Source organism: Kogia breviceps, chromosome X (assembly GCF_026419965.1).
Source record: "Kogia breviceps isolate mKogBre1 chromosome X, mKogBre1 haplotype 1, whole genome shotgun sequence".
Classification (NCBI taxonomy): domain Eukaryota; kingdom Metazoa; phylum Chordata; class Mammalia; order Artiodactyla; family Physeteridae; genus Kogia; species Kogia breviceps.
The window spans coordinates 58,433,676-58,459,983 of NC_081330.1; the positions used below are offsets into that span (position 1 = coordinate 58,433,676).

General features: G+C 38.0%; 1 protein-coding gene and 1 pseudogene across 2 annotated transcripts in view; both read right to left on the reverse strand.

Annotated features, from left to right (window-relative positions):
* Nucleotides 1-26,308, reverse strand: part of DACH2 (dachshund family transcription factor 2) — a 640,028-nt gene that overhangs the window by 261,555 nt on the left and 352,165 nt on the right. The gene's annotated exons all lie outside the window — the stretch shown is intronic.
* LOC131747906 (ubiquitin carboxyl-terminal hydrolase 10-like) lies at nt 22,317-24,732 on the reverse strand (annotated as a pseudogene).

Here is a 26,308-nt window from a genome sequence, read left to right on the forward strand (position 1 = left end):
ATCCTATATCTGTCCCACCATTGCATTTTGGAAACAGATAATTTGTTGTCTGGCTTCACAGGTTCACAGTTGGAGAGGAATTTTTCCTCAGGATAAATAATTCTCAGAGTCTTACCCACAGCCAATTTAGATGAGGTTTAGATGAGATACTAGAGTTAGAGTTGATGCTGAAATGGAATAAGACTTTTGGGGATGTTGAGATGGGGGTGAATGTGCTTTTCATGTGAGAAACGAGAATTTAGTGGGAGGGTCAGAAGGCAGAGTGTTATGTGTTGAACTGTGTCCCCTCTACCAAAATTCCTATGTTGAAGCCCTAACACTCAGTACTTTAAAATACGGTCTTGTTTGAAGGTGGAGTCTTTGTAAAGGTAATCAAGTTTAAATGAGCTCAGCTATGGGAATTCCCTGGCAGTCAAGTGGTTAGGAATCCACACTTTCACTGCTGAGGGCACAGGTTCAATACCTGGTCGGGGAACTAAGATCCCACAAGCTGTGCAGTGCTGCCAAAAAAAAAAAAAAAAAATGTAAATGAGGTCAGTTAGGCTGGGCTCAAACCCAATATGACTGATATCCGTATAAAAAGAGGAAATTTGGACACAGGGACATACATACAGATAGGATAATGTGAAGGGACATATAGAGAAGGCCATCTATAAACCAAGAAGGCAGGTATAGAATAGATCATTCTCTCACTCCCTCACAGCCTTCAAAAAGAACGAACTGTGCTAACACTTGGATTTTAGACTATCAGCCTCTAGAACAGTGAAAAAATTCATTTATATTATTTAATCCAACCAGCTTGTGGTACTTTGTTATAACAGCCCTAGCAAACTAATATAATAAACCTGTAGTAAAAACCAAAATTATAAAATATTTTAGAATACATAGGAGAAAAACTTGTGACCTTGAATTATGCAAAGATTTCTTAGAAAAAATTAACAAACATAATTCTTAAAAAAATCATAGACTGTGGGATCAAGATGGCAAAGTAAGAGGATAAGGAGCTCACCTCCCCTCACAAATACATCAAAAATACATCTACATGTGGAATAATTCTCACTGGAAACCGACAGAAAGACTCTTGTACAATGAACACTGTAAGAAAGGATATATTTAACTGGGTATAATGGGAGGAAACATGATCAGGTTGGGACCAGTGTCCCTGGAAGGGGTCTCAGAGGAAAAGGGAGATTACATGGGCGGACATCTGCCCTGGGGAGTTAGTAGTTCAAGCCACAGATTGGATGCCCCAGTTTTGTCCTACATAAGGGAAAAAAGCCCCCTTGGCTGGTTGGAGGACTGCTGGAACTAATAGAAGGGCTGTGGGAAGCCTGGACTGTGCTCCTGAGGAGCACAAGCATGCAGGTTTGCCCCCAGGGGCAAGTGCATCCCAGCCTGAGAAGAGCATCTCAGCCTGAGCTGAGTGAACACTCTGGCCCCACTCCATAATATAGCACAGCATTGGATCTGGGGCAAACATGACCAGGGAAATGATTTGACCATGGATACAGAGGAGAGCCAGTCACAAGGTGGAGCCTGGGTGGGGCAGCAGTGGCCATTATTGGTGCTTACTCAAGCAGTGACTCAGAAGCAGCCCAGATCTCTGCCAGCAGCTTCTTCATCACAGCTATCCCCTGGATACAAGCCAAGAGGCCATGTGGGCCCCTCGTGAACTGCAGAGCAATTCTAAAACAGGGTGCTGGCAGCAAAAGCTGGAAGCAGTGATTGGCTGCAAAGGACAAAGGAGACTTGCACTCTATGCTGTGTCTGAGTGAAGCAAGGGAAACAATTGTGGGTGCCTCCACAGGCAGTGCACTGGATGTCAGTCAATGGCCAACATGAGCCAAAAGACACACAAGCCCCACTTGCCTCAGCACTCCCCTTCTCCAGGGCAAGGGTCTCAGTACAAGAAGAGGGAAAACACACACTTAAAGGCACAGAACCAGCTCAGGCCTGACACTCAGGGCTTCTGCTCCAGCAATGTGGGAGCAGACCTCATTCCGGATAAGGTGGTGACAGCCAGTGACCAGAGGGGAAGTGCCACCTAAACACTGGAACCAGCTCTAACTACTCCATCTCCAGCTCCACCCCCTACTAAGGTGAGAGCTTCCAGCACACACTGAGGAAAGATGTGACTTGAGGCCACATCAAATCCAACTCTTCCACCAAGGGCATTGGGCACACACAGTCTGTATAGGGATGCTCCCACACAAGGTTGCTCCTTCAAGACAGCAATAGGTAACTGTTTCAAGTGAAATCATAGAGGCAGAGAAAGTTAACCAAAATGAAAAGGCACAGGAACTACTCTCAAATGAAAGAGCAAGAGAAAAACCTTAAAAAAATAATGAAACAAATAATCTATCAGATAAAACATTCAAACCACTGGTAATAAAAAAGTTAACCAAATTAGGGAAAAGAATTCATGTACATAGGGAACACTTCAATAAGGAACTAGAAAATATTAAAAAGACCCAATCAGAAATGAATAATTTGACAGCTGAAATTAAAAAAGCACACTAGAAGGAATGAATAGCAGACTAAGTGATAAAGCAGAATGGATAAATGGTCTGGAAGATAGAATAATGGAAACCACCAAACCAGTATAGGAAAAAGAAAAGCAAATGTTAAATAATGAAAATGATTTAAGAGATCCATGTAAAAACATTAAGCGTACCAACATTTGCATTATAGGTTTGCCACAGTGGCTACTGCCTCACCACAATCCCCAGTCTGAGCTGAGTGAACAACCCGGCCCTGCTCACTCCATGCCACAAACAAAATGGAAACAATCTATGATATCTTTGGGATAACATTAAACATGCCAAAATTCACATTATACGGGTCCCAGAAAGAGAAGAGAGAGACAAGGGGGTCAAGAATGTATTAGAGGAAATTATGGCTGAAAACATCCTGAGCCTGAAGAAAGAAACATATATCCAGGTACAGGAAGCAAAGAGGTTCCCAAACAAGATGAACCCAAACAGACCCACACCAAAATGTATCATAATTAAAATAGGAAAATGATAGACAGAGAATACTAAAGGCAGCAAGAGAAAAACAAAGAGTCATATACAATACCCCCATAAGGCTATCAGCTGATTTCTCTGCGGACACTTTGCAGGTCAGAAGGGAAAGGCACAATATATTCAAAGTTCAGAAAGGGAAAAACCTATAACCTAGGATACATTATCCAGCAAGATTATCAATTCAAATTGAAGAAGAGATAAAGAACTTCTCAGAAAAGCAAAAACCAAAAGAGTTAATCAATACTAAACCTACCCTAAAAGAAATGTTGAAGGGTCTTCTCTAACTGAAGAAGTAGGAAAATATAGGAAAGGGAAAATCCCACTAGGAAAGGCTATATCATAAGGATTCAGTATCAACCACTTAAATAAACCAATATGGAGACTAAAAGACAAAACATTGTAAAATCAACTAGAATGACAATAAACAGTGAAGGGATAAACATGAAGATGTAGAATGTGACATCAAAAACACAAAATATGCTCTCCCAGAAGACACTGTGACTGAGAGGATGCTGGGAAGGAAGGCTTTCTCCTGCAGATTCCAGTTCCTCATAGCTGACCAGCTACTGCTTTCCCCTGGGTACTGGGTCAGAAATGACCTTCAAGATGCTGGAGGAGTAAGATGCAGAGATCACCTTTCTCCCCACAAATACATCAAAAATACATCTACATGTAGAACAATTCCTACAGAACACTTACTAAATGCTGGCAGAAGACCTCAGACTTCCCAAAAGGCAAGAAAATCCCCACATACCTGGGTAGGGCAAAAGAAAAAAGAAAAAACAGACAAAAGAAAAGGGATGGAAACTGCACCTCTGGGAGGGAGCTGTGGAGGAAAATTTTCCACACACTAGGGAGCCCCTTCACTGGCAGGGATGGGGGGTGGGGAGGGTTAAGCTTCAGAGTCATGGAGGAGAGCACAGCAACAGGGATGCAGAGGGCAAAGTGGAGAGACTCCAGCAAAAGAATCAGTGCTGACCAGCACTCACCAAACTGAGATGCTTGTCTGCTCACCCACCAGGGAAGGTGGGGACTGGGAGCTGAGGCTCTGGCTTCAGAGGTCAAAACCCAGGGAGAGGACTAGGGTTGGCTGTGTGAAGACAGCCTGAAGGGGGCTAGTGCACCACAACTAGCCAGTAGGGAGTCAGGGAAAAGTCTGGACCTGCTAAAGAGGAAAGAGACTATTGTTTTGAGGTGTGCGAGGACAGGGGGTTCATGCTCCATGTGCCCACAGAAGGCAGAGCACTGTCTAAGCAAGCTCCAGAAATGGGCGTGAGCTACAGCTATCAGCTTGGACCCCAGATATGGGCATGAGATTCTAAGGCTGTTGCACACCCTCCAACAATCCTGTATACAAGGGCAGGTCACTACTCACACACACACCCCACCAGGAGCCTGTGTAGCACACCACTGCCAAGGTCCTGTGATCCAAGGACAACTTCCCCGGGAGAACACATGGAGCACCTCAGGCTGTTGCAATATCATGCAAGCCTCTGCCACCACAGATTCAGCTCGCATTCCAATTATGACTACCATACCCCTCTCTCTCCATGGCCTGAGTTAGCAAGAGAGCGCTAATCAGCTGCTACTTTAACCCCCTCTGGTCTGTGTGGGAAACAGATGCCTTAGGGCAGCCTACATGAAGAGGCAGGGCCAAAACCCAAGCTGGACCCCAGGAGATGTGTGAACAAAGAACAGAGAGAGAAATTTCTCTGTTCAGCCTCAGGAGCAGCAGAATAAATCCACACAATCAAGTTGATAAACCTGCATCTGTGGAATACCTGAATAGACAATGAATGTTCCCAAAATTGAGGTAGTGGACTTTGGGAGCAAATGTAGAATTGGGGTTTGCTTTTTGCATCTGATTTGTTTCTGGTTGTATGTTTACATAGTTTAGATTTTAGTGCTTGCTGTCATTGGTGGATTTGTTTATTCGTTTGGTTACAATCTTCCTTTTCTTTTTCTATTTTTTTACTTTTAATTTTTTTTTCCTTTTTTCTCTTTTTATGAGTATGTATGTGCATGTTTCTTTGTGTGATTTTGTCTCCTTACGTTTGGTTTTATCATTTGTCCTACGGGTCTGTCTCTTTGTGTGTTTTTTTTTTTTTTTTTTTCTTCCTTTTCTCTGAGCCATGTGTCTGGCAGGGTTTTGGTGCTCTGGCCAGGTGTTGGACCTGAGCCTTCAAGGTGGGAGAGCTGAGTGCAGAACATTGGACCACCAGAGACATCCTGGCCCTATGTAATATCAATCAGTGAGAGATCTCATAGAGATCTCTGACTCAACACTAAGATCCAGCTCCACCCAATGGCCAGCAAGCTCCAGTTCTGGATGGCCCATGCCAAACAACTAGCACCACAGGAACATAAACCCACCCATTAGCAGAGAGGATGCCAAAAGTCATACTAAGTTCACAGACACCCCAAAACACACCACTGGACGTGGACCTGTCCAACAGGATAACAAGATCCAGCCCCACGACAAGAACACAGGCATCAGTCCCCTCCACCAGGAAGCCTACACAAGCCACTGAACCAACCTTACCCACTGGGGGCAGACACAAAAAACAACTGGAACTATGAAGCTGCAGCCTGTGAAAAGGAGACCCAAACACAGTAAGTCAAGCAAAATGGGAAGACAGAGAAATATGCAGCAGATGAAAGAGAAAAGTAAAAACCCACCAGACCAAACAAATGAAGAGGAAATACGCAGTCTACCTGAAAAAGAATTCAGAGGAATGATAGTAAAGATGATCCAAAATCTTGAAAATAGAATAGAGAAAATACAAGACACATTTAACAAAGACCTACAAGACTTAAAGAGCAAACAGACAATGATGAACAACACAATACATGAAATTAAAAACACTGTAGAAGGAATTGAAAGCAGAATAACTGAGGCAGAAGAACAGATAAGTTACCTGGAAGATAAAATATTGGAAATAACTGCCACAGAGCAGAAAAAAGAAAAAAGAATGAAAAAAATTGAGGACAGTTTCACAGACCTCTGGGACAACATTAAACATATCAACATTCGAATTATAAGGGTCACAGAAGAAAAAGAAAAAAACAAAGGGTCTGAGAAAAAATTTGAAGAGATTATAGTTGAAAACTTCCCTAACATGGGAAAGGAAATAGTCAGTAAATTTCAAGAAGCACAGAGTCCCACACAGAATAAATCCAAGGAGAAACACGTCAATACACACAGTAATCAAACTATCAAAAATTAAATACAAAAACAAAATATTAAAATCAGAAAGGGAAAAACAACAAATAACATACAAGGCAATCCCCATAAGGTTAACAGATGATCTCTCATCAGAAATTCTGCAAGCCAGAAGGGACTGGCAGGACATATTTAAAGTGAGGAAAGCAAAAAACCTACAACCAAGATTACTCTACCGAGCAAGGATCTCATTCAGATTTGACCGAGAAATTAAAACATTTACAGACGAGCAAAAGTTAAGAGAATTCAGCACCACCAAACCAGCTTTACTACAAATTCTAAAGGAACTTTGCTAGGCAGGAAACACAAGGGAAGGAAAAGACCTACAAAAACAAACCCAAAACAATAAAGAAAATGGTAATAGGAACATACATATCAATAATTACCTAAATGTAAATGGATTAAATGCTCCAACCAGAAGCCACAGACTGGCTGAATGGATACAAAAATAAGATTTGTATATACGCTGACTACAAGAGACCCACTTCAGACCTAGGGACACAAACAGGCTGAAAGTGAGAGGATGGAAAAAGATATTCCATGCAAATGGAAATTAAAAGAAAGCTGGAGTAGCAATACTCATATCAGACAAAACAGACTTTAAAATAAACACTATTACAAGATACAAAGAAGGACACTACATAACGATCAATGGTCAATCCAAGAATAAGATACACCAATTGTAAATATTTATACACCCAACATAGGAGCACCTCAGTTCATAAGGCAAATGTTAACAGTCATAAAAGGGGAAATCAACAGTAACACAATCATAGTAGGAGACTTTAACACACCACTTTCACCAATGGGCAGATGATCCAAAATGAAAATAAAAAAGGAAACACAAGCATTAAAGGACACATTAGTTCAGATGGACTTAATTGATATATAAAGGACATTCTAACGAAAAATAGCAGAATACACATTCTTCTCAAGTGTTCATGGATCATTCTCCAGGACGAATCATATCTTGGGTCACAAATCAAACCTCGGTAAATTTAAGAACATTGAAATCACATCAAGTAACTTTTCTGACCACAATTCTATGAGACTAGATATCAATTACAGGAAGAAATCTGTAAAAAATACAAACACATGGAGCGTAAAAATACACTACTAAATAAGCAAGATATCACTGAAGAAATCAAAGAGGAAATAAAAAAAAAAACCTAGAGACAAATGACAAAGAAAACAAGATGACCTGAAATCAATGGGATGCACCAGAAGCAGTTCTAAGATGGAAGTTTATAGCAATACAGTCCTACCTCAAGAAACAAGAAATATCTCAAATAAACAACCTAACCGTACACCTAAAGCACATAGAGAAAGAAGAACAACAGCAACAAAAAATAACCCAGACTTAGTAAAGATATCATAAAAATCAGACCAGAAAAAAAAAAAAGAAAAACAAATGAAGAAAACAATACCAAAAATCAATAAAACTAAAAGTTGATTCTTTGAGAAGACAAAATTGATAAAGCATTAGTTAGACTCATCAAGAAAAAAAGGGAGAAGACTCAAATCAATAGAATTAGAAATAAAAAAGAAGTAACAACTGACACTGCAGAAATACAAAGGATCATGAGAGACTACTACAAGCAACTATATGCCAATAAAATGGAAAATGTGGAATAAATGGACAAGTTCTAAGAAAAGTACAACCCTCCCAGACTGAACCAAGAAGAAATAGAAAATATGAACAGACCAACAAAAGCACTGAAATTGAAACTGTGATTAAAAATCTTCCAACTAATAAAACCCCAGGACCAGATGGCTTCAAAGGTAAATCCTATCAAACATTTAGAGAAGCACTAACACCTATCCTTCTCAAACTCTTCCAAAATATACCAGAGCGAGGAACATCCCCAAACTCATCTACAAGGTCACCATCACCCTAATTCCAAAACCAGACAAAGATGTCACAGAAAAAGAAAACTACAGACCAATATCACTGATGAAATAGATGCAAAAATCCTCAACAAACTACTAGCAAAAAGAATCCAACAGCACATAAAAAGGATCAAACAACATGATCAAGTTGGGTTTATCCCAGGAATGCAAGGATTCTTCAATATATGCAAATAAATCTATGTGATACACCATATTAACAAACTGAAGGGTAAAACCCATATGATAATCTCAATAGATGCAGGAACAGTTTTTGACAAAATTCAAAACCATTTATGATTAAAAACTATCCAGAAAGTGGGCATAGAGGGAACCTACCTCAACATAATAAAAACCATATATGACAAACCCACAGCCAACATCGCTCTCAATGGTGAAAAACTGAAACCATTTCCTCTAAGATTAGGAAAAAGACAATGTGACCCACTCTCACCATTATTATTCAACATAGTTTTGGATGTTTTAGTGATAGCAATAAGAGAAGAAAAACAAACCAAAGGAATTCAAATCAGAAAAGAAGAAGTAAAGCTGTCACTGCTTGCAGATGACATGATACTATACATAGAGAATCATAAAGATGCTACCAGAAAAATACTAGAGCTAATTAATGAATTTGCTAAAGTAGCAGGATACAAAATTAATGCAAAGAAATCTCTGGCATTCCTATACACTAATGACAAGAAATCTGAAAGAGAAATTAAGGAAACACTCACATTTACCATTGCAACATAAAGAATAAAATACCTAGGAATAAACCTACCTAAGGAGTCAAAAGACCTGTATGCAGAAAACTATAAGACACTGATCAATGAAATTAAAGACACAAACAGATGGAGAGATATACCATGTTCTTGCATTGGAAGAATCAACATTGCAAAAATGACTATACTACCTAAAGCAATCTACAGATTCAATGCAATCCCTATCAAACTACAAATGACATTTTCCACAGAACTAGAACAAAAAACCTCACAATTTGTATGGAAACACAAAAGACCCCAAATAGCCAAAGCAATCTTGAAAAAGAAAAACAGAGCTGCAGGAATGAGGCTCCCTGGATTCAGACTATACTACAAAGCTACATTAACCAGGACAGTATGGTACTGGCACAAAAACTGAAATATAGACCAATGGAGAGGCTAGAAAGCCCAGAGATAAACCCATGCATGGATGATCACCTTAAATTTGACAAAGGAGGCAAGAATATACAATGGAGAAAAGACAGCCTCTTCAATAAGTGGTGCTGGGAAAATTGGACAGCTACATGTGAAAGAATGAAATTAGAACACTTCCTGGCACCATACACAAAAATGAACTCAAAAGCGATTAAAGGCCTAAATGTAAGGCCAGGCACTGTAAAACTCTTAGAGGAAAACATAGGCAGAACATTTTGTGACACAAATCACAGCAAGATCCTTTTTGACCCAACTCCTAGAGAAATGGACACAAAAACAGAAATAAATAAATGGTACCTAATGAGACCTAAAATTTTGCACAGTAAAGGAAACCATAAACAAGATGAAAAGACTACCCTCAGAATGGGAAAAAAAAATATTTGCAAATGAAGCAACCAACAAAGGATTAATTCCAAAATATATAAGCAGCTCATGCAGCTCAATATCAAAATAAACCCACCCCATCCCAAACATAGGTAGAAGACCTAAATAGACATTTCTCCAAAGAAGATATACATATTGCCAACAAACAGATGAAAGGATGCTCAACACAATTAATCAGTAGAGAAATGCAAATCAAAACTAAAATGCAGTATCACCTCACACCAATCAGAATTGCTATCATCAAAAAATCTACAAACAAGGGCTTCCATGGTGGCACAGTGGTTGAGAATCCGCCTGCCAATGCAGGGGACACGGGTTCGTGCCCCGGTCTGGGAAGATCCCACATGCCGTGGAGCAGCTGGGCCCATGAGCCATGGCCACTGAGCCTGTGTGTCTGGAGCCTGTGCTCCACAATGGGAGAGGCCACAACAGTGAGAGGCCCGCGTACCACAAAAAAAAAAAAAAAAAAAAAAAATCTACAAACAATAAATGCTGGAGAGGGTGTGGAAAAAAGGGAACCCTCTTGCACTCTTGGTGGGAATGTAAATTGATACAGCCACTATGGAGAACAGTATGGAGGTTCCTTAAAAAACTAAAAATGGAACTACCATTTTACCCAGCAGTTCCACTACTGGGCACATACCCTGAGATAACAATAATTCAAAAAGAGACAGGTACCACAGTATTCATTGCAGCACTGTTTACAATGGCCAGGACATGGAAGCAACCTAAATGTCCATAGACAAATGAATGGATAAAGAAGATGTGGCACATATATACAATGGAATATTACTCAGCCATAAAAAGAAATGAAATTGAGTTATTTGTAGTTGGGTGGATGGACCTAGAGTCTGTCATATAGAGTGAAATTCATCAGCAAGAAAAATAAATTCCGTATGTTAACACATGTACATATGCAATCCAAAAAAAAAAGTTCTGACAAACCTAGGGACAGGACAGAAGTAAAGACACAGATGTAGAGAATGCACTTGAGTACATGGGGAGTGCCAAGTGTAAGCTGGGATGAAGTGAGAGAGTAGCATTGACATATATACACTACCAAATGTAAAATAGATAGCTAGTGGGAAGCAGCTACATAGCTCAGGGAGATCAGCTTTGTGCTTTGTGACCACCTAGAGGGGTGGGATAGGGAGTGTGGGAGGGAGACACAAGAGGGAGAGGATATGGAAATATATATATATATATATATATATATATCTGATTTACTCTCTTATACAATCACAAATAACACAACATTGTAAAGCAATTATACCCCAATAAAGATGTAAAAGTAACACAAAATATGAGTTGGGAGAGTAAAAAAGGTAGATCTTTTATAATGTGTTTGAACTTAAAAGATTACCAATTTAAAATAAGTGGATATAATTATGTGCCAACATATATGGACTCCATGGCAACCACAAATCAAGAACACACAAGGGATACACAAAAACAAAAATAAATGAACTCAAGTATACCACTAAGGAAAATCATCAAGCCACAAGGAAAGAAACAGAAAGAATTAAACAAGGAAGAACTACAAAATGAACCCTAATACAAATAATAAAATGGCAATAAGGCATACCTATCAATAATTACTTTAAATGTCAATGGACTAAATGCATCAATCAAAAGACATAGGGTGGCTGATTGGATAAAAGAAAACACCAGGTCCATCTCTATGCTGTCTACAAGAGAATCATTTCAGAAGTAAAGACACACACAGACTGAAAGTTATGGAATGGAAAATGATGTTTCATGCAAATGGAAATGACAAGGAAGTGGAGGTAGCAACACTCATTTCAGACAAAATAGACTTTAACCCAAAGAAATATAACAAAAGACAAGGGAGGGCATTATACAATGATAAGGAGATTAGTACAAGAAGAGAATATCACACTCATTAACACATATGTACCCAATACAGGAGCACCTAAATATACAAAGTAAATACTAAGAGACATTAAAGGATAAACTGACAATAGTGCAATAATATTAGGGTACTTTAATATCTCACTTCCATCAGTGGACAGATCATCCACACAGAAGATCAATATGGCCACAGTGACCTTAAATGACACTATAGACTAGTTGGACTTAATAGAGAGCTACAGTACATTCCATCCAAACACAGCAGAATGCATATTCTTTTCCAGTACACATGGACCATTCTCCAAAATAGATCACATGCTAGACCACAAAACAAGCCTCAACGAATTTAATAGGACAGAAATTATATCAAGCATATTTTTTTTATTTTAATATTTTTATTTGAGTATAACTGTTTTACAATAGTGTGTTCGTTTCTCCTTTACAGCAAAGTGAATCAGTTATACATATACATATGTTCCCATAACTCTTCCCTCTTGTGTCACCCTCCCTCCCACCCTCCCTATCCCACCCCTCTAGGTAGTCACAAAGCACAGAGGTGAACTCCCTGTGCTATGCTGCAGCTTCCCACTAGCTATCTAATTTACATTTGGTAGTGTATATATGTCCCTGCCACTCTCTCACATCATCATATGGGGAGGGGGAAGGGTAAGCATATTTTCTGAGGACAACAGTATGAACCTGGAAAACACCTGCATAAAGAAAAATGAAAAAAACAAACAAACAAACACATGGATACTGAACAACATGCTAGTAAAAAACCAATGGGTCAATGAAGAAATCAAAGAAGAAATCAGAAAATACCAGGATACAAATGAAAATGGAAACACAACATTCCTAAATCTCTGGGATGCAGCGAAAGCACTTCTAAGGGGGAAATTTATAGCAATACAGGCTTTCATCAAGAAAAAAGAAAAATCTCAGAAAAACAACCTAACCTACCACCTGAAAGAATTTAAAAAATTACGACAAAGAAAGATCAAAGTCAGCAGAAGGAAGGAAATAATCAAGATCATAGAGGAGTTAAATAAAACAGAGAGTAAATAATAGAAAAGAGCAATGAAACCACAAGGTGGTTTTTTTGAAAAGATAATCAAAATAGATTAAACCTTTACTCAGGTTCACCAAGAAGAAATGAGAGAATCAAATTAACAAAATAAGAAATAAAAGAGGAGAAATAATTAACAATACCACAGAGATACAAAAAATCATAAGTGAATACTATGAACAGTTATATGGCAGAGAATTGGGCAGCTTAGAAAAAATGGAAAAATTCTAGAAACATACAACATGCCAAGACTGAATCAAGAAAAAACAGACAATTTGAACAGTCTAATTACTAGTAGTGAAATTGAATTTTTAATAAAAAATACTCCTAGCAAACAAAAGTCATGACCAGACAGCTTCACAGGGGAATTCTACCAAATATAGGAAGAAGAGATAATATCTTTCTCAAATTATTCCAAAAAATTTAAGAAGATGAAGCACTCCTAAATTCATTATATGAATCTACCCGATACTAAAACAAAGGCACTGCAATAAAAGAGAACTACAAGCCAATATATTTGATTAATATAGAGGCAAAAATTCTCAACAAAACATTTGCAAACTGAATCCAACATATAAAAATGGTCACAAAACATGATCCATGTTGGATTCATTCATGGGACCCAAGGATGTTTCAACGTTCACAAATAAATCAATGTGATATACCACAGTAACAAAAGGAAGGATAAAAATCACATTATCATCTCAGCAGATGCAGAAAACGCATTTGACAAAATTCAACATCCATTCATGATAAAAACTCTCATTAAAGTGGGCATACAGAGAACATATCTCAACAAAATAAAGGCCATTTATGAAAACTCACAGCTAACATCATTGTCAGTGGTGAAAAGCTGAAATCCTTTCCTCCATATTCAGAAACAAAACAAGGTGAGAAGTAGTATTCTCACCACTTCTATTTAACATAGTATTGGAAGTCCTAGCTACAGCAATCAGACAAGAAAAAGAAATAAAAGGCATCCAAATTGGACATGAAGAAGTAAAACTGTTACTATTTGAAGATGACATTATACTATACATAGAAAACACTGAAGTCTCCACTGTAAAACACTAGAATTAATAAATAAATTCAGTAGAGTTGCAGGATACAAGATTAATATACAGAGATCTGTGGCTTTTCGATACACTAATAATGAACTATCAGGAAGAGAGAATTTTTTTTTAATCCCATTTAAAATCACATCTAAAAGAATAAAATATCTATGAATAAACTTAACTAAAGAGGTGAAAGGCCTATACTCTGAAAACTATAAAATACTGATGAAAGAATTTGAAGATGATACAAAGAAATGGAAAGGTATCCTATGCTATTACTTTGGAAGAATTAATATTTTTAAAATGGCCCTACTACCCAGAGCAATCTACAGATTTAATGAAGTCCCTGCCAAAATACCCATGATATTTTTCACAGAACTAGAACCAATAATCCTAAATTTCATATGGAACCACAAAAGACCATGAATTACCAAAGTAATCTTGAGAAAAAGAACAAAGCTGGAGGTATCACCCTCCCTGAGTTCAGACTATACTACAAAGCTACAGTAATCAAAACAGCATGGTACTGGCACAAAAATACACACAAAGATCAATGGAACAGAATAGGAAGCCCAGAAATGAACCATGCGCTTATGATCAATTTATATATGACAAAGGAGCTAAGGAAATAAAATGGAGAAAAGACAGTCTCTTCAACAAGTGGTGCTGAGAAAACTGGACAGCTACATGTAAAACAATGAGATTAGAACATTTACTCACACCAAATACAAAAATAAACTCAAAATGTATTAAAGACCTAAATGTAAGACCTGAAACTATAAAATTCCTAGAAGAAAACATAGGAGGAACAGTCTTTGACATAAATTGGAGAAATATTTTTTTGGATCTGTTCCCTAAGGCAAAAGAAATAAAAGCAAAAATAAACAAAGGAGACCTAGTTAAAATTAAAACCTTTTACACAGCAAAGGGAACCATCAACAAAGTGAAAAGACAACCTATGGGATAGGAGAAAATATTTATAAATAACATGCCCAACAAATTTTAATATCCAAAATATATAAACAGTTCATACAACTTAATATATTTATTATATATTTATTAGTATTTTTCATATTTCTTAAACCAATATTTGTCTCAACAGAAAGCCAGGAAACTTTTCTGTAATGTCTAATACTTTCCTCAGATTTCAGGAATGAAAAGTATGCGGTTTATTTATATCCATTGATATGGTTTTCAAAACTATACTGAGAATGCTATCTTTTCATTTTCTCATTAAGGTATACTTTTAAAAAATTATTTATTGTTTTATTTATTGGCTGCATTGTGTCTTCTTTTCTGTGTGCAGGCTTTCTCTAGTTGTAGAGAGCAGGGGCTACTCTCTGCTGTGGTGTGTGGGCTTCTCAGAGCTCAGGCTCAGTAGTTGTGGCACATGGGCTTAGTTGCTCCATGGCATGTGGGATCTTCCTGGACCAGGGATCAAACCCCTGCCCCTGCATTGGCAGGAAGATTCTTTTTTTTTTTTTTTTTTTTTCACAGTTAACATGGCTTTTATTTCAACTAGCTAGAGTACAGGTTTAACTTCTTTTTTTTTTTTTTTAACATCTTTATTTGAGTATAACTGTTTTACAATAGTGTGATAGTTTCTCTTTTACAACAAAGTGAATCAGTTATACATATACATATGCTCCCATAACTCTTCCCTCTTTTGTCACCCTCCCTCCCACCCTCCCTATCCCACCCCTCTAGGTGGTCACTAAGTACAGAGGTGAACTCCCTGTGCTATGCTATAGCTTCCCACTAGCTATCTAATTTACATTTGGTAGTGTGTATATGTCCCTGCCACTCTCTCACATCGTCACAGCTTACCCTTCCCCCTCCCCATATCCTCAAGTCCATGCTCTAGTAGGTCTGTGTTTTATTCCCTCCTACCACTAATCTCTTCATGACATTTTTTTTTTTTTTTTAGATTCCATATATATGTGTTAGCATACGGTATTTGTTTTTGTCCTTCTGACTTACTTCACTCTGTATGACAGATTCCAGGTCTATCCACCTCATTACAAATAACTCAGTTTCATTTCTTTTTATGGCTGAGTAATATTCCATTGTAAATATGTGCCACATCTTCCTTATCCATTCATCTGTTGATGGACACTTAGGTTGCTTCCATGTCCTGGCTATCGTAAATAGAGCTGCAATAAACATTTTGGTACATGACTCTTTTTGAATTATGGTTTTCTCAGGGTATATGCCCAGTAGTGGGATTGCTGGGTCATATGGTAGTTCTATTTGTAGTTTTTTAAGGAACCTCCATACTGTTCTCCATAGTGGCTGTATCATTTTACATTCCCACCAGCAGTGCAAGAGTGTTCCCTTTTCTCCACACCCTCTCCAGCATTTATTGTTTCTAGAGTTTTTGATGATGGCCAATCTGGCCGGTGTGAGATGATATCTCATTGTAGTTTTGATTTGCATTTCTCTAATGATTAATGATGTTGAGCATTCTTTCATGTGTTTGTTGGCTATCTGTATATCTTCTTTGGAGAAATGTCTATTTAGTTCTTCTGCCCATTTTTGGATTGGGCTGTTTGTTTTTTTGTTATTGAGCTGCATGAGTTGCTTATAAATTTTGGAGATTAATCCTTTGTCAGTTGCTTCATTGGCAAATATTTTCTCCCATTCTGAGGGTTGTCTTTTGGTCTTGTTTATGGTATCCTTTGCTGTGCAAAAGCTTTTAAGTTTCATTAGATCCCATTTGTTTATTTTTGTTTTTATTTCCATTTCTCTAGGAGATGGGTCAAAAAGGATCTTGCTGTGATTGATGTCATAGAGTGTTCTGCCTATGTTTTCCTCTAAGAGTTTGATAGTGTCTGGCCTTACATTTAGGTCTTTAACCCATTTTGAGTTTATTTTTGTGTATGGTGTTAGGGAGTGTTCTAATTTCATACTTCTACAGGTAGCTGTCCAGTTTTCCCAGCACCACTTATTGAAGAGGCTGTCTTTTCTCCAATGTATATTCTTGCCTCCTTTATCAAAGATAAGGTGACCATATGTGTGTGGGTTTATCTCTGGGCTTTCTATCCTGTTCCATTGATCTATATTTCTGTTTTTGTGCCAGTACCATACTGTCTTGATTACTGTGGCCTTGTAGTATAGTCTGAAGTCAGGGAGCCTGATTCCTCCAGCTCCATTTTTCGTTCTCAAGATTGCTTTGGCTATTCGGGGTCTTTTGTGTTTCCATACAAATTGTGAAATTCTTTTTTCTAGTTCTGTAAAAAATGCCAGTGGCAATTTGATAGGGATTGCATTGAATCTGTATATTGCTTTGGGTAATACAGTCATTTTCACTATGTTGATTCTTCCAATCCAAGAACATGGTATATTTCTCCACCTATTTGTATCATCTTTAATTTCTTTCATCAGTGTCTTATAGTTTTCTGCATACAAGTCTTTTGTCTCCTTAGGTAGGTTTATTCCTAGATATTTTATTCTTTTTGTTGCAATGGTAAATGGGAGTGTTTTCTTAATTTCATTCTCAGATTTTTCATCATTAGTGTATAAGAATGCCAGAGATTTCTGTGCATTAACTTTGTATCCTGCTACTTTACCAAATTCATTGATTAGTTCTAGTAGTTTTCTGGTAGCATCCTTAGTATTCTCTATATATAGTATCATGTCATCTGCAAACAGTGACAGCTTTACTTCTTCTTTTCCTATTTGGATTCCTTTTATTTCTTTATTTTCTCTAATTGCTGTGGCTAGAACTTCCAAAACTAGGTTGAATAAGAGTGGTGAGAGTGGGCAACCTTGTCTTGTTCCTGATCTTAGTGGAAATGGTTTCAGTTTTTCACCATTGAGAACAATGCTGGCTGTGGGTTTGTCATATATTGCCTTTATTATATTGAGGAAAGTTCCCTCTATGCCTACTTTCTGCAGGGTTTTTATCATAAATGGGTGTTGAATTTTGTCAAAAGCTTTCTCTGCATCTATTGAGATGATCATATGGTTTTTCTCCTTCAGTTTGTTGATATGGTGTATCACGTTGATTGATTTGCGTATATTGAAGAATCCTTGCATTCCTGGAATAAACCCCACTTGATCATGGTGTATGATCCTTTTAATGTGCTGTTGGATTCTGTTTGCTAGTATTTTGTTGAGGATTTTTGCATCTATGTTCATCAGTGATATTGGCCTATAGTTTTCTTTCTTTGTGACGTCTTTGTCTGGTTTTGGTATCAGGGTGATGGTGGCCTCGTAGAATGAGTTTGGGAGTGTTCCTACCTCTGCTATCTTTTGGAAGAGTTTGAGAAGGATAGGTGTTAGCTCTTCTCTAAATGTTTGATAGAATTCGCCTGTGAAGCCATCTGGTCCTGGGCTTTTGTTTGTTGGAAGATTTTTAATCACAGTTTCAATTTCAGTGCTTGTGATTGGTCTGTTCATGTTTTCTATTTCTTCCTGGTTCAGTCTTGGCAGGTTGTGCATTTCTAAGAATTTGTCCATTTCTTCCAGGTTGTCCATTTTATTGCCATAGAGTTGCTTGTAGTAATCTCTAATAATCTTTTGTATTTCTGCAGAGTCAGTTGTTACATCTCCTTTTTCATTTCTAATTCTATTGATTTGAGTCTTCTCCCTTTTTTTCTTGATGAGTCTGGCTAATGATTTATCAATTTTATTTATCTTCTCAAAGAACCAGCTTTTACTTTTATTGATCTTTGCTATTGTTTCCTTCATTTCTTTTTCATTAATTTCTGATCTGATCTTTATGATTTCTTTCCTTCTGCTAAATTTGGGGTTTTTTTGTTCTTCCTTCTCTAATTGCTTTAGGTGCAAAGTTAAGTTGTTTATTCGAGTTGCTTCCTGTTTCTTAAGGTATGATTGTATTGCTATAAACTTCCCTCTTAGAACTGCTTTTGCTGTATCCCATAGGTTTTGGGTCGTCGTGTCTCCATTGTCATTTGTTTCTAAGTATTTTTGTATTTCCTCTTTGATTTCTTCAGTGATCACTTCGTTATTAAGTAGTGTATTGTTTAGCCTCCATGTGCTTGTATTTTTTACAGATCTTTTCCTGTAATTGATATCTAGTCTCATAGCGTTGTGGTCAGAAAAGATACTTGATACGATTTCAATTTTCTTAAATTTGCCAAGGCTAGATTTGTGACCCAAGATATGATCTATCCTGGAGAATGTTCCATGGGCACTTGAGAAAAATGTGTATTCTGTTGTTTTTGGATGGAATGTCCTATAAATATCAAGTAAATCCATCTTGTATAATGTATCATTTAAAGCTTGTGTTTCTTTATTTATTTTCATTTTGGATGATCTGTCCATTGGTGACAGGGGGGTGTTAAAGTCCCCTACTATGATTGTGTTACTGTCGATTTCCCCTTTTATGGCTGTTAGTATTTGCCTTATGTATTGAGGTGCGCCTATGTTGGGTGCATAAATATTTACAATTGTTATATCTTCTTCATGGATCGATCCCTTGATCATTATATAGTGTCCTTCTTTGTCTCTTGTAATAGTTTTTATTTTAAAGTCTATTTTGTCTGATATGAGAATTGCTACTCCAGCTTTCTTCTGATTTCCATTTGCATGGAATATCTTTTTCCATCCCCTCACTTTCAGCCTGTAAGTGTCCCTAGGTCTGAAGTGGGTCTCTTGTAGACAGCATATATATGGGTCCTGTTTTTGTATCCATTCAGCCAGTCTGTGTCTTTTGGTGGGAGCATTTAATCCATTTACATTTAAGGTAATTATTGATATGTGCGTTCCTATTACCATTTACTTAATTGTTTCAGGTTGTTCTTGTAGGTCTTTTCCTTCTCTTATGTTTCTTGCTTAGAGAAGTTCCTTTAGCATTTGTTGTAAAGCTGGTTTGGTGGTGCTGTACTCTCTCAGATTTTGCTTGTCTGTAAAGGTTTTAATTTCTCCATCAAATCTGAATGAGATCCTTGCTGGGTAGAGTAGTCTTGGTTGTAGGTTTTTTTCCTTCATCACTTTAAATATGTCCTGCCACTCCCTTCTGGCTTGTAGAGTTTCTGCTGAAAGATCAGATGTTAGCCTTATGGGGATTCCCTTGTGTGTTATTTGTTGTTTTTCCCTTGCTGCTTTTAATATGTTTTCTTTGTATTTAATTTTTGACAGTTTGATTATTATGTGTCTCGGCGTGTTTATCTTTGGGTTTATCCTGTATGGGACTCTCTGTGCTTCCTGGACTTGGTTGACTATTTCCTTTCCTATATTAGGGAAGTTTTCAACTATAATCTCTTCAAATATTTTCTCAGTCCCTTTCTTTTTCTCTTCTTCTTCTGGCAGGAAGATTCTTAACCACTGCACCAACAGGGAAGTCCCTCAGTAAGGTATACTTTCATCTATCAATCTATGATTACCATTTTACAAATGTGATTCAAGTCATAAATTACTTTCTTCTTCTTCTAGATACAGGAAGCTACAATTCCAAACTAGGAAAATGACAATTTTTAAATTGCAAAAAATAAACTTCTTTTAAAATGAGGATAAACTTTTTTTAAAACCAACTTTGTGATTTTTTTATTGATGGATGACAACTTTAGACTCCTAGGTATCACTAGCTGTGTACAATTAGAGATGTAGTATCATAGAGGAGCAGGCAGCAGAATTAAACAGCAGACATAGGGCAATGTCAATCTTTATTATTTTGCCCATTTTTCATTATGTGTACACAGAAGCATGAATGCAATGTGAAATCTTTTAATGGCAATAATTACAATCACCCATCTATATGGCTAACATCTTAACTCCAATATTTCATTTGCAATGTGCACATAAGCAGCTTCTCATCACACAATTGTTAAAGTGTATTTTTCCTATTAGTAAAGAGCAACTTATTTCTTGTGTTTATTTATCTTTTGAAGTAAAAACTATTTCTTCTCTGATAATAGCTCATTTTTATCATTTATCAAAAAATTAAATGGTGGGGGAGGAAAGTGTGATGTATTAAAAAATTTACTTTTTAAGGAAAGATAAAATTCATTTCCACAAATTTAAAAGAGTTGTAACTGGTGCAGGATCTATTCTACTGTACAGTTAGATGGAGAATCAGAATTATTTCAGAAATATGGTATGTTTAATGTATTTTCTTTTTCTGTAACATCTTTATTGCAGTATAATTGCTTTACAATGTTGTTTTAGTTTCTGCTGTATAACAAAGTGAATCAGCTATATGTATACATATATCCCCATATCCCCTGCCTCTTGTGCCTCCCTCCCACGCATCCTATCCCACCCCTCTAGGTGGTCACAAAGCACCAAGCCTTGTGCTATTCAGCTGCTTCCCATTAGCTATCTATTTTACATTTGGAAGTGTATATATGACAGTATTTCTCTCTCACTTCCTCCCCGCTTACCCTTCCTCCTCCCAATGTCCTCAAATCCATTTGCTACGTGTGCATCTTTATTCCTGTCCTGCCCCTAGGTTCATCAGAACCTTTTTTTTTTTTTTTTAGACTCCATATATATGTGTTAGCATACGGTATTTGTTTTTCTCTTTCTGACTTACTTCACTCTGTATGACAGACCCTAGGTCCACCCACCTCATTACAAATAACTCAATTTCATTTCTTTTTATGGCTGAGTAATATCCCATTGTATATATGTGCCACATCTTCTTTATTCATTCATCTGTCAATCGACACTTAGGTTGCTTCCATGTTCTGGTTATTGTAAATAGTGCTGCAATGAACACTGTGGTACATGTCTCTTTTTGAATTATGGTTTTCTCATGGTATATGCCCAGTAGTGGGATTGCTGGGTCATATGTTAGTTCTATTTTTAGTTTTTTAAGGAACCTCCATACTGTTCTCCATAGTGGTTGTATCAATTTACATTCCCACCTACAGGGCAAGAGGGTCCCCTTTTCTCCACACCTTCTCTAGCATTTATTGCTTGTAGATTTTTAATGATGGCCTTTCTGACCACAGTGAGGTGATACCTCTTTGTGGTTTTGATTTGCATTTCTCTAATGATTAGTGATGTTGAGCATCCTTTCATATGTGAACTCAAAATGGATTAAAGACCTAAAATGTAAGGCCAGACACTGTAAAACTCTTAGAGGAAAACATAGGCAGAACACTCTATGACATAAATCACAGCAAGATCCTTTTGGACTCACCTCCTACAGAAATGGAAATAAAAACAAAAACAAACAAATGGGATGTAATGAAACTTGAAACCTTTTGCACATCAAAGGAAACCATAAACAAGAAGAAAAGACAACCCTCAGAATGGGAAAAAATATTTGCAAATGAAGCAACTGACAAAGGATTTATCTCCAAAATATACAAGCAGCTCATGTAGCCCAATATCAAAACAATAAACAACCCAATCCAAAAATGGGTGGAAGACCTAAATAGACATTTCTCCAAAGAAGAGATACAGATTGTGTATTTTCTTAAGTCAAGTGACAATCTGTTTCAAGCAAATGATTTGATTTGGAAATTAGAAGTCAACATAAACCATGTTGTGCACAAACTCCAAGGCATCTCCTTTCATTGTAACCCATTTTTGCAACAGGAAGAAAGAGTTTCTCTCTAAAGAGTCACTAAAGATAAGAGGGAAGTCGGTGAGACCTGGTGCTCAACAAGCAGCATTGGGCACAGACAGCGACAGCTACAGCAGGTCCACATGGCAGTAATACAAGAAGTAGGCTGTGCGCTCAGTAGTGGGCTTCAACACTTGGTATTGGTTAATCACCTTGACCATCTGTTCATTGATGCACAGCCAGCTGTTCAGACCAACCTGGCCATGTTGTAGTGGTCACCAGTGTTGCTGCTGCTGTGGTGGTAGACCACTTCAAATAGCCTATAGGCTCTGTGACATTTAAAATTCTTATTTTTTAACCCCTGGAGAAGGCAGTCCTTTATTAATTTCCAAGTCCACAGGATATCCAGTATTTTTTATAAGCTTCTGACTTCCACTAATCTTCTCAGAAACAAACCATTTCAGGTGCAACACGAGAAAAAGAGGGAGTTTTTCCAAGTAACTCTTCAACTGATCTCAACCTCTTGTTTGATTTTGGTGGTATAACCCTGGACAGATTCTCTTGTCACCAAGCTTTCCAACGCATCCTGGACGGTGCATAACTTGTCCAACTGGATATCCAGCTGCAATGTGAAGAACGGCTACAGGGTGGCAGACTCTTCTGAACTCTGCTGGTAAACGACAGACCTGATGTGTTCACCAAAAATGCCAGTGATTGGGGTCTGGAAAAAATCTGCCTGGTGAATGACCAAGGTCTTATTTCAGGGACCAACTTGCTACCATTAGTCCTCACTTCCTTTGCCTGGTTCTTCCTGCTCGTCTTTGTTCACTGACTGGCTTTGGGTCCACTGGAAATAGTAAGTTTTTCATTATTTTCTGAGAGAAGTTTCTTTAGGTTCAGTATTTCCTCATAAAGTCCATTTAGAATGAAGCCTAAGTACTCCTCAGCATCTTTTTGGTGATCCTTTTCAGAAAGGCTCGACTTGACAACTGTCAGGAGTCTATAAGTATACATTGGATCAAAGGCAGCTCCAGGGCAGATATCCTTCATGATCCCCAAGAGATTGTCTGGGTTTTGGAGGCACTGGCATATTAGTAAACTTATTCTTTAGCTGAACAAAGCTATCTACCATGGGTGTGGATATACAAGGCCTCTGCACTTTTGAATACAGAAGAACTAACTTCATCAGGTGATACATCAGAGGGCAAGCAACCAATGTCTGCACCCAGTTTCCTTTATTGATCAACCTGCAGGGTTGCAATGACACTGGTTTCGGAATCAAGGTTACGTTCTGCAGTAACTCTGCAGTCTTTATGGCTACAGGATCCTCTGAAACTGGAACCAGCCCTTCCTTGACTTCAACCTGCTTTTCAGAGACCAAGGTAGAAGTGGTGGGAGGGGAATACTTAGTTTCCATGGAAACCACAGTCGAGTAGGGAGAGGGGAGGGGAAGGGGTAGGAGGAAGAGGGCTTAGAATCCTGAAAAAGACTGGCCCACGATTTTGCAGGCCAACTGGTGGGAGCAGGGCCTACCTACCACAGATGCCCAGCATCCGCAGGAGGGGAGGTGCTCTTAACTTTCGCAGAGTCCGTGTCCGAGCTTGCAGTGTGCAACTCCACCCTGTTAGCAGCTGTGCCCTCAACCAAGGATTCAAGTATTTGTCTGTTGGCACCTCCAACGTTCTCAGTAGTATCAGCCCCAGCCTAAGGCTGAGCCACAGCGGTCCTCAAAATGGTGTCCCTCGCAGCCTCTGTGGGGTGGCAAGATTGTTCAAGGTCAGCCCCATGGCAGGCAGCCCTCAGGCTGCCCCTGCAGTCCTGGCCCCGCTAATGAAGGCTCTGGGAAAAAACCACTAGGCACAGCATCACTGCCAAAGTCTGTGGCATCCCGGGGGCTGCCACAAGTTCTAGGTGTCCCCAACAGGGGCACATCACCCATCAACTTTGCATCCTCTGCTCCTACATTGTTCTGGATTCTGAGATTGACCTGGCCATTGACCAGGGCTTCTGTGGAAGTACTACACTCGCTGCCATCTTTCAAGTAACTCTACCCAGGTGGACTTTTTTTGGTTTTGTTTTCTTTTTATACTCCCTTTGTCCAAGACCACCCAAGATGCCATCATTTTCTAAAATTTCCACCTCCACGTTGGTGCTGCCATCCAGAGCAAGGGAAGAGCCTGGGTAGTGGTAGTTGGTGGAGCTATAGTTCACTTCTGTATCTATGTTATCAGGGATCTTTTGGGAAGCTGTGCAATGAGGATAAATTTAGGAGCCTAAGGATTCAATGTGCTTGAAATACTGTATGTAGCTGGGAGTTCTCAGCAAAGTGTCAGTGGGTTCAGTTACTTCATTAACACCAAATTCAATTCTCTAATAGTCTTCTCCATTAGGTAGTTCATCAGCAGCTTGTGCACAAGGCAGAACTGCTCCACCACATAGACGATGCTCAACCAAAGAGCAAGGAGTCACAAAGAACTGATGGAATTCATCAGTGCTAAAATTTCCAAAAATATACTGTGGGTTGTGGAGGGCCATGGCAGCCTGTTTCAATGAGCATCGGTGCTTGACTGACTCCTCACACTGCTTCCCTTCTAAATCAAATTTTGATTTGTATATATTCTCACCAAATTGTTATAGAACGAAAGAAACATTTACATGCAATAAATGTTTATGGAATAAATGAAGAGGAGGAAGAGGATGGAAAAACATTAAAGCAAGACAAGTGGAAATCAAGGATGTTCACAAGAGAGTAGAGTTCTATAATTTTATAGACACAAAAGAACTAAGGTACATTTTATTCCACCCATTCATTTAGAAATAAGCACCGAGTCTCTAGATGTTAACATTTCCCTTTTTTCAATGCATCCTCTATATTAAATACTTGTTCAAAACACAAAAATATAATTCTGTCCTTGAGACTGAAAAACAACAACAACAAAAACAACAGCAGCAGCAGCACACTCTCCCAAGGAAATAAACTATTTTCCATTTGAAAGAACTTAATATTATGATCCTCGATAATGAAAGGAATCTGCATTGTATATTGCAGTAAAAATAACAAATCTATAATGAAGATCTTCAACCAGAAATCATGGAAACTGGACAGTTTACTGTCTGCTCTTATTTTTTTTTTTAGTCAGGATTTTTATTTTAATTGAGAAAGGAAGTCTGTATGCCTGGGTTTCTATTGGCCTCAATCATAATTTCCAACTGTATCTATTCACAGATGACTACATATTGTCCTCTATCTGAACAGAAGGAAAAGATGTGTGCTGTCCCTTGACATACTATTCATTACAGTGAAAAGTAAATAAGAACTATTTCATCTTCAGAGTATTTTTCTATGACATTAAAATTGAAACAATATTAAAGTCACATTACAGATGTTTATTACATTAAAGACCTGTAATAGAAGATATACAGTAATAATACATTTTTGCTTTACTCTAATGCAGTAATAATGGTGTCAAGTTAAATAAAAATATTCACTAAAATAAACATTTGAGTTACAAACTTAAGAGTTTTCTAACATTACTAGAAGCAAGTGAAATAAATGTCAAGGCTTAAATTGTGAAGGAAAGGTTGTGAGTTTAATTGTACTCCATAGTAGTATGAATTTCCTCTTTCCCTTAGGACTGTAAGGGGAAATCAGTAAATTGATGGGTAATCCAAGTCAAAGTTCATCAAAACTCAGGGCTTTTGTTACATGTACAGCAAGGACTACTAAAATCATATAGCATAATTTACCTGTGTGATAAGTGGCACAGAAATGGTGTATCATACAGGGAAAGGCCAAAATACATGCTGTAACAAAGTTGGTGGTGCTTCTAGGTAAAACAGGTAAACACATACGACCCTTTCTCTCTCACACAACACAATGATACCTAGACAGAAATCATGATGTAACTCTTTGAGAATTCTGAATAGTATATTAGCAGGAGGATAGAGTAAGAACATCAGAATTCAAAGTACTACTGATCTGGTAGTAGGTTTGCACAATTTCCCCTCCAGTATCTTCTAGCTTGAACTCAACATAGCCTGAAACACATAAATGGGCACTGGTGCAGACAGAGAGGGAAATAGGAGAAGCCCTCTGCTTCTGGCTTAAGGAGCAAGAAAG